The following is a 9,768-nucleotide window of genomic DNA, read 5'->3' on the forward strand; positions in this document are numbered from 1 at the left end:
TGACAGGAAGGACTCTCTGTGCCTGGGAGGTAGGTTGTGCAAGGCACTGCGCTGGCCAAACTTCTTGAAGTGGTCCCTGAAGTGATCCGCAATGACCCCTTATAGATAGGTGCCTTGCCCCCTGGCTCATCATCCTCGCCAAGTGCCACCCAGAGGAGAGTCCAGTAAAACAGTTCTGTTGAACCAGGATGATGGTGACGAATCATCTAATCTAGACCAACTGAAACTGCACCAGTCACTTACTTTCTCTGGACTTTGAACTTTAAATACTGAGTTAATTGGTAGTGAGTGTGCAAGTGTCAGAGCAATGAAAAGAATTAGAATAAGGGTCAACAAATATCTGTTAAAGAGTGACAAAATAGAACCAGTGCCTGGCTCAGGGCAGCAGCAGCAGCAGCAGCAGCAGCAGCAGCGCCGGCGAACCTCGGGGTTTCTCTGGCCATTGTTGCTCCCTCTGGTCTACAGCATGGGAAATATCTTTGCGAACCTCTTTAAGAGCCTTTTTGGCAAAAAAGAAATGCGCATTCTCATGGTGGGCCTGGACGCTGCGGGGAAGACCACCATCCTGTACAAACTGAAGCTGAATGAGGTCGTGCAAACCATGCCCACCATAGGTTTCAATGTGGAGACTGTGGAGTATAAGAACATCAGCTTCGTCGTGTGGGATGTAAACAGCCAGGACAAGATCCGGCCTCTGTGGAGCCAATACTGCAAAGACGGAGAAGGTCTCATCTTTGTGGTGGACAGCACTGACCAAGAACGCATGGACGAGGCCAGACAGGAGATGATGCGGATGATGACAGAGCTCAAGGATGTTGTCCTGCTAGTGCTTGCAAACAAGCAGGACCTCCCCAATGCCATGAGCACAGCTGAGATCACAGACAAGCTGGGCCTGCACTCTCTGCACCACAGGAACTGGTACCTTCAGGCCACCTCTGCCATCACTGGGGCTGGGCTCTATGAGGGACTGGACTGGCTGGCCAATCAGTTCCAGAACCAGAACTGAGCCACACTCCTCTCTTCCCCCTCACTCCCTCCTTCACCCTTGCTTTCCTGTCCATGTGGCAGACGTATCCCTGTGGTGTGAGTGCCGGAAGCTGTCCCCGTGGTTGGTCTCAGTGTGTTTCATCATGCTGTGCATGTGCAGATGCAGCCTACACCTGGGTTTTTATTCAAATCTTGATTCTGGTACTTACACGCATTATGCAACGGAGGCAGCCAATCAGCCAATCCGTGTTTCTCTTTCTCCAAAAATCAATAAAAACATATATTTTTTTTTAAAAAATAGAGGGGTGTCAGCTCCGAGGAAGGAAAACAGGAAAGGGGTGAGTAGTGAGCAAAGAGGAACAGCAGACCGCCACCTGCTGTTTAAGCATTTAGACATGGATGACTGGGGAGGCCATGGATGGACACAGACTGTTTTGCTTTTGTCCACTGCATTGAAGAGATTGTCTGGGGCACGACTGAGAATGTGAATGCAGCTGGCTCCTGGGGCATGTGGGACAGTTAGGATGCCTGCGGTTGGGGAACAGGGGAGGGGCACTAAATGAGAAGTGTTCCAGGAGAGCTTTCGCTTTTCAATAGTAGTGCTGTACTCAATTCACCTTGCTGAAGTACTGTCCTTAGAAAATGTATGAAAATTAAATAAAGTTCATTAATAATGCCTAAGGACTGACCTCATCTCTGAGCTTCAGGCAACTGGCAGGCAAGAAGATGATGTTATTTTAAAAATTTATTTCTGAATCATGCTTCATTGAATTAGATAACTTCTGGATAGCATTTTCTTAAAAGCAAAGTGCAATAAAAAGGAAAGTATGTACATTAGAATTTTAGTGGCTTAGGGGTGGCTTTTCTTTAGAATACATAATTTCCAGGAAATTTTAGTATTTCAACAACAGGATAACAAAGTGAACATGCTCCAATGGATTTATGATGGCAAAATAAGTGTGTACAAATCTGAATTTCTCCCTTACACCTAAAATTTATTTTCCAGTGTTTTCTCATGCATATTAATTAAATCATCTCATTAAGAAAATAGAATGGCATTGAGTATAAAAACATCAAAGTGACTGTTGATGTACTAACTGAATGTTTAAATCTTCCACGATGAACAGCCCAGGTCATTTTTTTTTCCCTAAAGCAGGTCCCCATCTGTCAGAGCATGACTCGCGAGATCCTCCTTTCTGCCTGTGTCATTTAAAGTGGGAGAATGACAGTTTACCTCCCTTTATCCAAATCAGGTTAGATCACTGCAGCCCACAGCCTACGTTATGACAACTTCCTTTGTTTATTTCCAGCTCAGTGCATGGCACCAGGTAAGCATGAACTCTGACCCAGTGGGGTAAAGGAAGGCTGCTGGTTGGCCAATTAGAAATGAGGCTCCAGGGGGTGGCATGAGGTGTTTGGCCTCTCTCACCTGCTGATCCAGTTCACCACAGCCTTCAGGCTGACAGAGTGCCAGGGAGAAGGTGAGGCGTTTGGGCGAAGTCTCGCTGGCTCTCCTCTGGTGCTCAGTCTCTAGGGAGGTTGTGCCCTGCCTGCAAGTGTCTTCTCTGTATTCGGGAAATGTGGCTTTGGGTGTGAAAGTGGGTCAGGATTCTGAGTTTAGCCACCAAAAAGGTCTTTAAAAAGAAAGGAAGAAAAGGAAAGTTAACGGAATCGAGGCTAAAAAGGCCACACCATACACACTGGGCGAGGCCAGATATTTTTCTCGCTGTTCTGTCCTGGCATTATTTGCTGCTGGTTTTTAGAGGCTGCACTGCCGAGCTGCTTGCACATTTCCTGTGGGGAAGTTGGGACATGGAGACATCAAACTGGGGCCCCGCATCAAGGGTGCTGCTGCTGGGCTGTGGCATTGTGAGGGTACAGGAAGAATAAACTGCCGTCAGCTCAGAGCTGTGAAATGGCACTTTGGAGGGGGCTCCCTCGCAGGCCACTCACGGACTACACTCACTTTTGCCACATGCCTTCTGGGCCCCTTGGGGAACTGCTTAGTGGGTTCCAGAAGCTACTTGTTAGCTGAATCCATGGGACATAGAGTGGTTGTCCTTTGTGTGTTCACTGTGAATATATATATGGTTTGGATAATTCCTCTGGGCCTGGTTCCCCAAGGCCTTGTATGTCAGGATTAACAGGAAGCAGACACTCCCCTACTATTCTTTTTAATTTTTAAAAATATATATATTTATTGATTTCAGACAGGAAGGTAGAGGGTGAGAGAGACAATCATTGATCGGTTCCTTCCTGCATGCCCCCAACTGGGGTTCGATCCTGAAATCCGGGCACGTGCCCTTGACCAGGAATCGAACCTGGGACCCTTCAGTCCACTGAGCCAAACCAGCTAGGGCAGGGGTCCTCAAACTTTTTAAACAGGGGGCCAGTTCACTGTCCCTCAGACTGTTGGAGGGCCGGACTATAGTTTTAAAAAAAACCTATGAACAAATTCCTATGCACACTGCACATATCTTATTTTGAAGTAAAAAAACAAAACAGGAACAAATACAATATTTGTATTTGCATGTGGCCCGCGGGCCGTAGTTTGAGGACCCCTGAGCTAGGGCTTCCCTACTCCTCTTTAGAAGGATATTTAAAGAGGAAAATGGTTGTGTCTTCAGAGGCTATACAGTGAGGCAAGAGGCTAGAGAAGATAGGAAGTTCTAAAGCAAAGGAACTTAACTCTCAAGGGGTGCATGACAGGTTAAATGTGTCCCAGGCTGTAGTTCAGATGTTATCACATCAGGAATGTGGGCTGTACTGGGGGTGGAGAGTGGGGAGTAGGTCCACATTCAATCAAGCATTCCTGATGAATGTTTTCTATTCACATAAGCCACGCTGGAGTGATGACGCAGGCGTGATGAGCCTGCATGGGAATGAGGAAAGTGAGCTGGGAGGGTCTAGGAAGGAGGACTAGCAAGTAGATACAGGGCCCACATTCACATCCAGGCTGACTCGCTACGCTGCCTTTGTGCTCTGTGCCCCAGCGCACGTCAATCCTCCACTGAGAAAAGAGAATTCATGTTTTATTCCTGCCTGATGTTGAGTGTTTTCCTCCTGCTTTTGGTATTCTCTGGGTGTCTTGTTTCTCCCTTACACCTGAAGTTTATTACACCATAGCTGCTGAAGTGTAAGGAGCTAGAGAAGTCAGCTCTGCCAGCATCTGGCTTGGTCCACTGCTGTCCACCTCCCCGTCCCACCCAAGACACTGTCACCTCTCCCCACTGACATCCTGCTTCCTCCCTTGTCCCCATAGTCTGTTCTCACCAGCACACCCACAGGTCTCTTTGAAAACAATAATGTCATTTACATCACACCTTTGCTCAATACCCTGTAGCTCCCCATTTCTCTCCAGGTACAGTGAAAGTCCGAATGTTGATCTGTAAGGCCTCCTTACTTTCCTTGCCTCTCTGATTTCTTTTCCCACCATTCTCATCTCCACTCTTTTTTCAAGAGGACACATTACCTTCTAACTTACTATGTAATTTATTTATTCAAAATGTTTATTGTTAACCTGTCTCTCCTGACCAGAATGTAGACTCCACAGGGCAGAAATATTTGCAAACTTTATCCATGCTCCACATACCTAGAACAATGCCTGGCACATCCTAGGTGGACAATGGATGTTTGTTGAATGAATATATGATTGAAAACAACGAATCAACCTGTATTGAGAGAATTAAGTGAGCTACCTATAAGTTTTTAAAGGCTGGTGCATTTGTGGGGGGAGGGCATATTTCCGCATGGATCTTGGGCAAAATATTTACTAAGCTTCTATTACATGCCTGGGAATGTGATGGGAAGTATACTGTGGACTTAACGGAAATTGCTTCTTCATTCATTAATTTAACAAATATATATTGACCCCTTATTAAGTAGCAGGCACTGTTCTAAATGCAGGGTAGAAGATCAATAATAACAATGAAATGTTCCAGGTACTAGGCACATGGTGCCAGATCCTCTGATATATATATATATATATCACTTTTTTAAAAGAGAAGCTGAAATCTGAATTTTTGTATGAATTTCCCAATTTTTAAATTTTAATAACTAACTAAAAATCTAAGTTTACTGTAACAGCTAAATTAAACATTTATGATGACCAAATATTGCCTTTGGGACTGTAGCTTATATCTGTTATGTTTGAGGGATTATGTGATACTGATTCTACAGAAGTGCAACTTCTGGATGGATAAGTGGGATCTCCCAGGCTGGGCAGGTCTCAGGTGCACTGTGGGAGGAAAGGAGGAAGTGAGGATATTTCTGCTTCTCCCTGTACCTGGGCCAAAGGTGTGGAGGGAGGCAGGACAGGCATAGTGCCGAGGTGGGAGGGATGAGGGAAGAGGTGTATTTCATTATCTGTATTGGCAATAGTCTCCCTGGGCTACACTGAATCATCCTTTCTAGGTTAAACTTATTGCCTGTGTCAGGATTCAGCTGCCTAAACAAAGACAAAGTACCAGACAGGATGGAAATTGGTCTCTGTCATCATGGTCTGCGTGCAAGCAAACTAGACCACTCCTCTTCTCTTCTTGCTTTGCCATGGCTCCTCCTGGTGACTGAGGATGGCTCACCAGTGTGGCAGTATTCCAGCCGGCAGGCAGGAAGGCCAAGGGCGATGGAGAGGCCATGTCCCTCCCTTTAAAGGGTAGGATCCAGACTTCTATTCATACCCCATTGGCCCGAACTAGGCTGACCTAACTCCAAGAAAGGCTGGAAATTGTAGGTTTTACCTGGGTGGCTTTGTAGCAGCTAAAAATTATATTTTTATATTAGAAAAAGAGAATGGGTATTGCAGAACAGGCAGCAGTGGGCTGCATTTGCTCCCATGGGCCTCAGGTTGTATGAGGTAAGGTATCTCTTACTGTACGCTCAGTTTTCTAATTATTTTAGCAGATCTCAGTAGCACAATTGGAAGGTGACACTTGACACTCATTTTTCCCCTCTTTTAGATTCTTCTATGTGTCTGGTTAGATTGAAGGCCAGGGGCTCTGTTTTGTTTTGCTTTGTGTGTTTGTGTGCACAGTTGATGTAGAGCAGCAGTTTTGGTATTGGGACCCCTTGCCCTCTTAAAAATTATTAAAGACACTGAAAAGCTGTGTGTGGGTTACATCTATTTCTATTTCTATTTGCCATATTAAAACAGACATTTATAGGCATATTCAAGTAAGCATTGCATGAACTTGAACCTCTGGAAATCCCACTATACAATTGTTAGAGGTTGATGGTAAAAAGCAAGTAATGTTTCAGTAATATTATGAAAATAACTAGAGGGCCGGTGCATGAAATTCGTGCATTAGTAGGGTCCCTAGGCCTGGTTGGCGATCAGGGCCAATCTGTGGGGTGACCAATGGGATCATCGGGGGCCCCCCGCTGACACCCACCTTGGCTGGCCTGGGGCAGCTCCTATTTTGAGCATCTGCCCCCTGTGTCAGTGTACATCATAGCAACCTGCCATTCTACTGTTTGGTCGATTTGTATATTAGGCTTTTATTATATAGGATATTGACCATACACACACCCTTGAATAGGATCTTGGGGACCTTTTCTGCATTTTGACAGCCACTGATCAAGAGAACCTGTTTATGTTGATTTTAGTAACTGTAACATATTACAACTGATAAGTGCTAGGAATGGAGTTAAAAAAAAAATAAAGGAATTAAGACAGGATCAGTGCCATGGAATAGTTAATGGTGAATAATAGTAAGTTGACCAACCAATCTACAAACTTGTTTCATCTTAGATTTGAGAGGAGTTGGGTCTCTTTCTATTTCTGAGTTGTACATAAGTTTATGTGTGGGAGTTAATGGTGTTTAAGATATTGAATTAAACATTTCATACATTTAAAAGGTCATTACAGAGAAGTGTGTTTGATTTTTGTGCATACTTACCATTGTTTTGGGTCACTTAGCCCTGAAGCTGCTTTTCTCCCTTGCACATCCCACTGCCTACAATGGAAGTGTGGAGAGCTATGTATTTGCATTTTCAGCCACCCTTGCAGCCAGGCTGCAGGCATGTGACCTAGGCTCTGCCAATCAGATACCTCCTCTCAAACTTTGGAACAGAAACTAGTGACATGAAGAACTGGAGGCAGCTCCCCATGTTTTCCAGGGCAGCAGTGGGTGCTGCTGGTGGAAGCTGCAGGCTCCCCAACCCATCAGACAGGTGCTGCTGTGTGATGTGGGGTGATCTTCCTGGATATGTAGCCTCCAAGCCTGGTTTCTCTGGTCTTCCTGGAAATTTTTTTTTTTTAGAAATAATTTTTTATTTTCCAATGACAGTAACCTACAATATTCTTCCTGGAAATTTGTGATCTTTCCATTATCCTCTGAATTCAGGAATGAGTGCTTTTACTTACAAGAATCCTGCTTGATACATTCTCAAATGCAGTGTCTCTGGAAGTATTGTTTGGAAACCTCCTGTGTCAAAATCATGTGGGCCACATCGTAACATGTAGTGCCTATTGGTGGGCTTAAAACTGATGGGTTCAGAACCTTGTGGGGAGTTCCAGGAGACTGCATTTGTAAAAAGTCCTAGGTTTACAGTGGGAGGAAGGGAGGACATATGTAATATTTTCTACAATAAAGATTTAAAAAGGAAAAACAAAATTAAAACAAGACCCAGGTTTATGTAATTTTTAGATAAAGTAAAATTTAAGAATCACTGGTTCTTATGTTTCCAACTTCTTAAATGATTCTTTTCTGTTTAAAGATCTGAGTAACCCCAGAGGTTTTGCAAGACCCTAATCAATGACTAGTATTTCCTTGTTCCATTCTCTTCCCACCCCGCTCCAAATTCCCCAAAAGCCTCTTTGTTCTGTCTCTTTAATACTTGTACTGTCTCTTTTTTTTTTTCCCATGGTTTATTTCTTCTCACTGAGAGGTGGTAATTCCCCAAATGGGATTGCCTACATTCAATGGTGCCTGAATTAATTTGGGTTTTAAACTACACTGTGACCATGACTCTCTCTCCAGATTATCTCTTTCTGGTGCATTTCTGCAACCTGCAAGCTTGGATCTCCAGGGTCACTGGAGAGAAGGAAGGGGAGAGTTCTAGAATATGCCGTGTGACTTTCCTTGAAAGGTTTTTCAGCCATGGATTTAGGCCAAAAAATAACAGATGGGTTGAATGATCTACTTCTGAGATTTCTAGAATCACAGAATGTTATAACTTGAAAGATTGTGGCTTAACCCTCTCATTTCATAAATGAGGAACTGACTGGGAGGTCTGTGTCCATCATCACATCGGTGACTAGTGGCGTATACAGGCCCACATACTTTTAGAAGAAGTAGGAAGTGGTGATGCGAAGCTTGATCTAAACTACCATAAAGAAGAAGGAGGCTCATTTGAGTGATTCTTTGAAGTTGGGTATATTCACTTAACATCTCTGAGCCTCAGTTCCCTCAACTACAAAATAAAGATTCTATTAATAGTTAAGATTTATAGGATATTGGCTGTGTGCTTAGGACTATTCTAAACACTTTATATGTTAATTCATTTAATCCTCATCACAACGGCATGACAGAGGTACTGTTGTTCACCCCATTTTTCAGATGAACAGAAAGGGTATTTAACTTACCTGCAGTCACACAATTTGTATATTTGTTTTCTATTGCTGCTTTACAAATCACCACCAGCTTCATCACTTCATTATTTCAGAGTTTTGTGGGTCAGGAGCCTGGGGATAGCTACGACTTCAGCTTGGGGTCTCACAAGGCAGCGATGGAGGTGTCCAGCAGAGTAAGGGCCTCATCTGAGTCTTTTTTAAACCCACGAGGTTATCGGCAGAATTCATTTCCCCGCAGCTGTGGGACTCATGGTGGCTGAGTCTTCAAGGCCAGCAGGGGAGTGCTTCCCTCTTTGAAAGGTCTCACCTGATCACGTCTGGCCCACCCAGGAGACTATCCCCTTTGGTTACCGTAACATCAAATGTTTAGGGGCCTTAATGTATTTGCAAAATCTCTTCATCTTTGCCCTACAACATATATAAACATGAGAGGACTATCCCATCGCCTTTGCTATGTTCTGTTGATTAGATGCCAATTACAGGTCTTGTCCACACTCAAGGGGATGGGATTTGACCTGTGGATACCAAGGGGGCAGGAATCACAGTCATCTTAGAATTCTACTTCCAAAGCTGGTAGGGCTTAGTTTAAGCCCGGACTGACTTAAACTACGAGTCCATGGCCCCTGAGTTCATGCTCTTAACCACTGTGATCATTCTCACTTTGAAGAAAGTAAACCCACTTAATAACCTTGCATAGAATTCAGAGTAAGATAATGCCCAGCAGATTCATTCTGGGTGGTAGGCAATAATTAATTTTCTTCACACCTCCACTTTTAAGAAACCATAACCACCTGTAGTTTTGTATTTTCAGGAAGTTATTTCCAACGGTCGGTCGGTCACTCTAAAAAAACTGAGATTATTAAAGTTACTTCAATTTGTTCATATTCTTCTGAGGCAGACATAACCCTCAAGTTTTAGATTTGAGGCAGGAGTCCTTAAAAAAAATAACCCGAACCCGGCCGGGATGGCTCAGTGGTTGTGCTCGACCTATGAACCAGGAGATCATGGTTCTATTCCCTGTCAGGGCATATGCCAGGGTTGCAGGCTCAATCCGCAATGATGATTCTCACTCATCATTGATGTTTCTATCTCTCTCTCCCTCTCCTTTCCTCTCTGAAATCAATAAAAATATAAAATTACAAATAAATAATAAAATAAAATTATTTTAAAAAAGAATCTAAGCTCTGCTTTTTTGTTTTTGAGACAGA

At 43.8% G+C, this 9,768-nt stretch overlaps 1 pseudogene; it reads left to right on the forward strand.

Moving 5' to 3' along the window:
* The first annotated feature begins 434 nt into the window (after positions 1–434).
* On the forward strand, positions 435–1,246 carry LOC102755662 (annotated as a pseudogene).
* The last annotated feature ends 8,522 nt before the right edge of the window (positions 1,247–9,768 follow it).

The sequence above is a fragment of the Myotis davidii genome, unplaced genomic scaffold, assembly GCF_000327345.1.
Source record: "Myotis davidii unplaced genomic scaffold, ASM32734v1 scaffold2260, whole genome shotgun sequence".
Taxonomy (NCBI): domain Eukaryota; kingdom Metazoa; phylum Chordata; class Mammalia; order Chiroptera; family Vespertilionidae; genus Myotis; species Myotis davidii.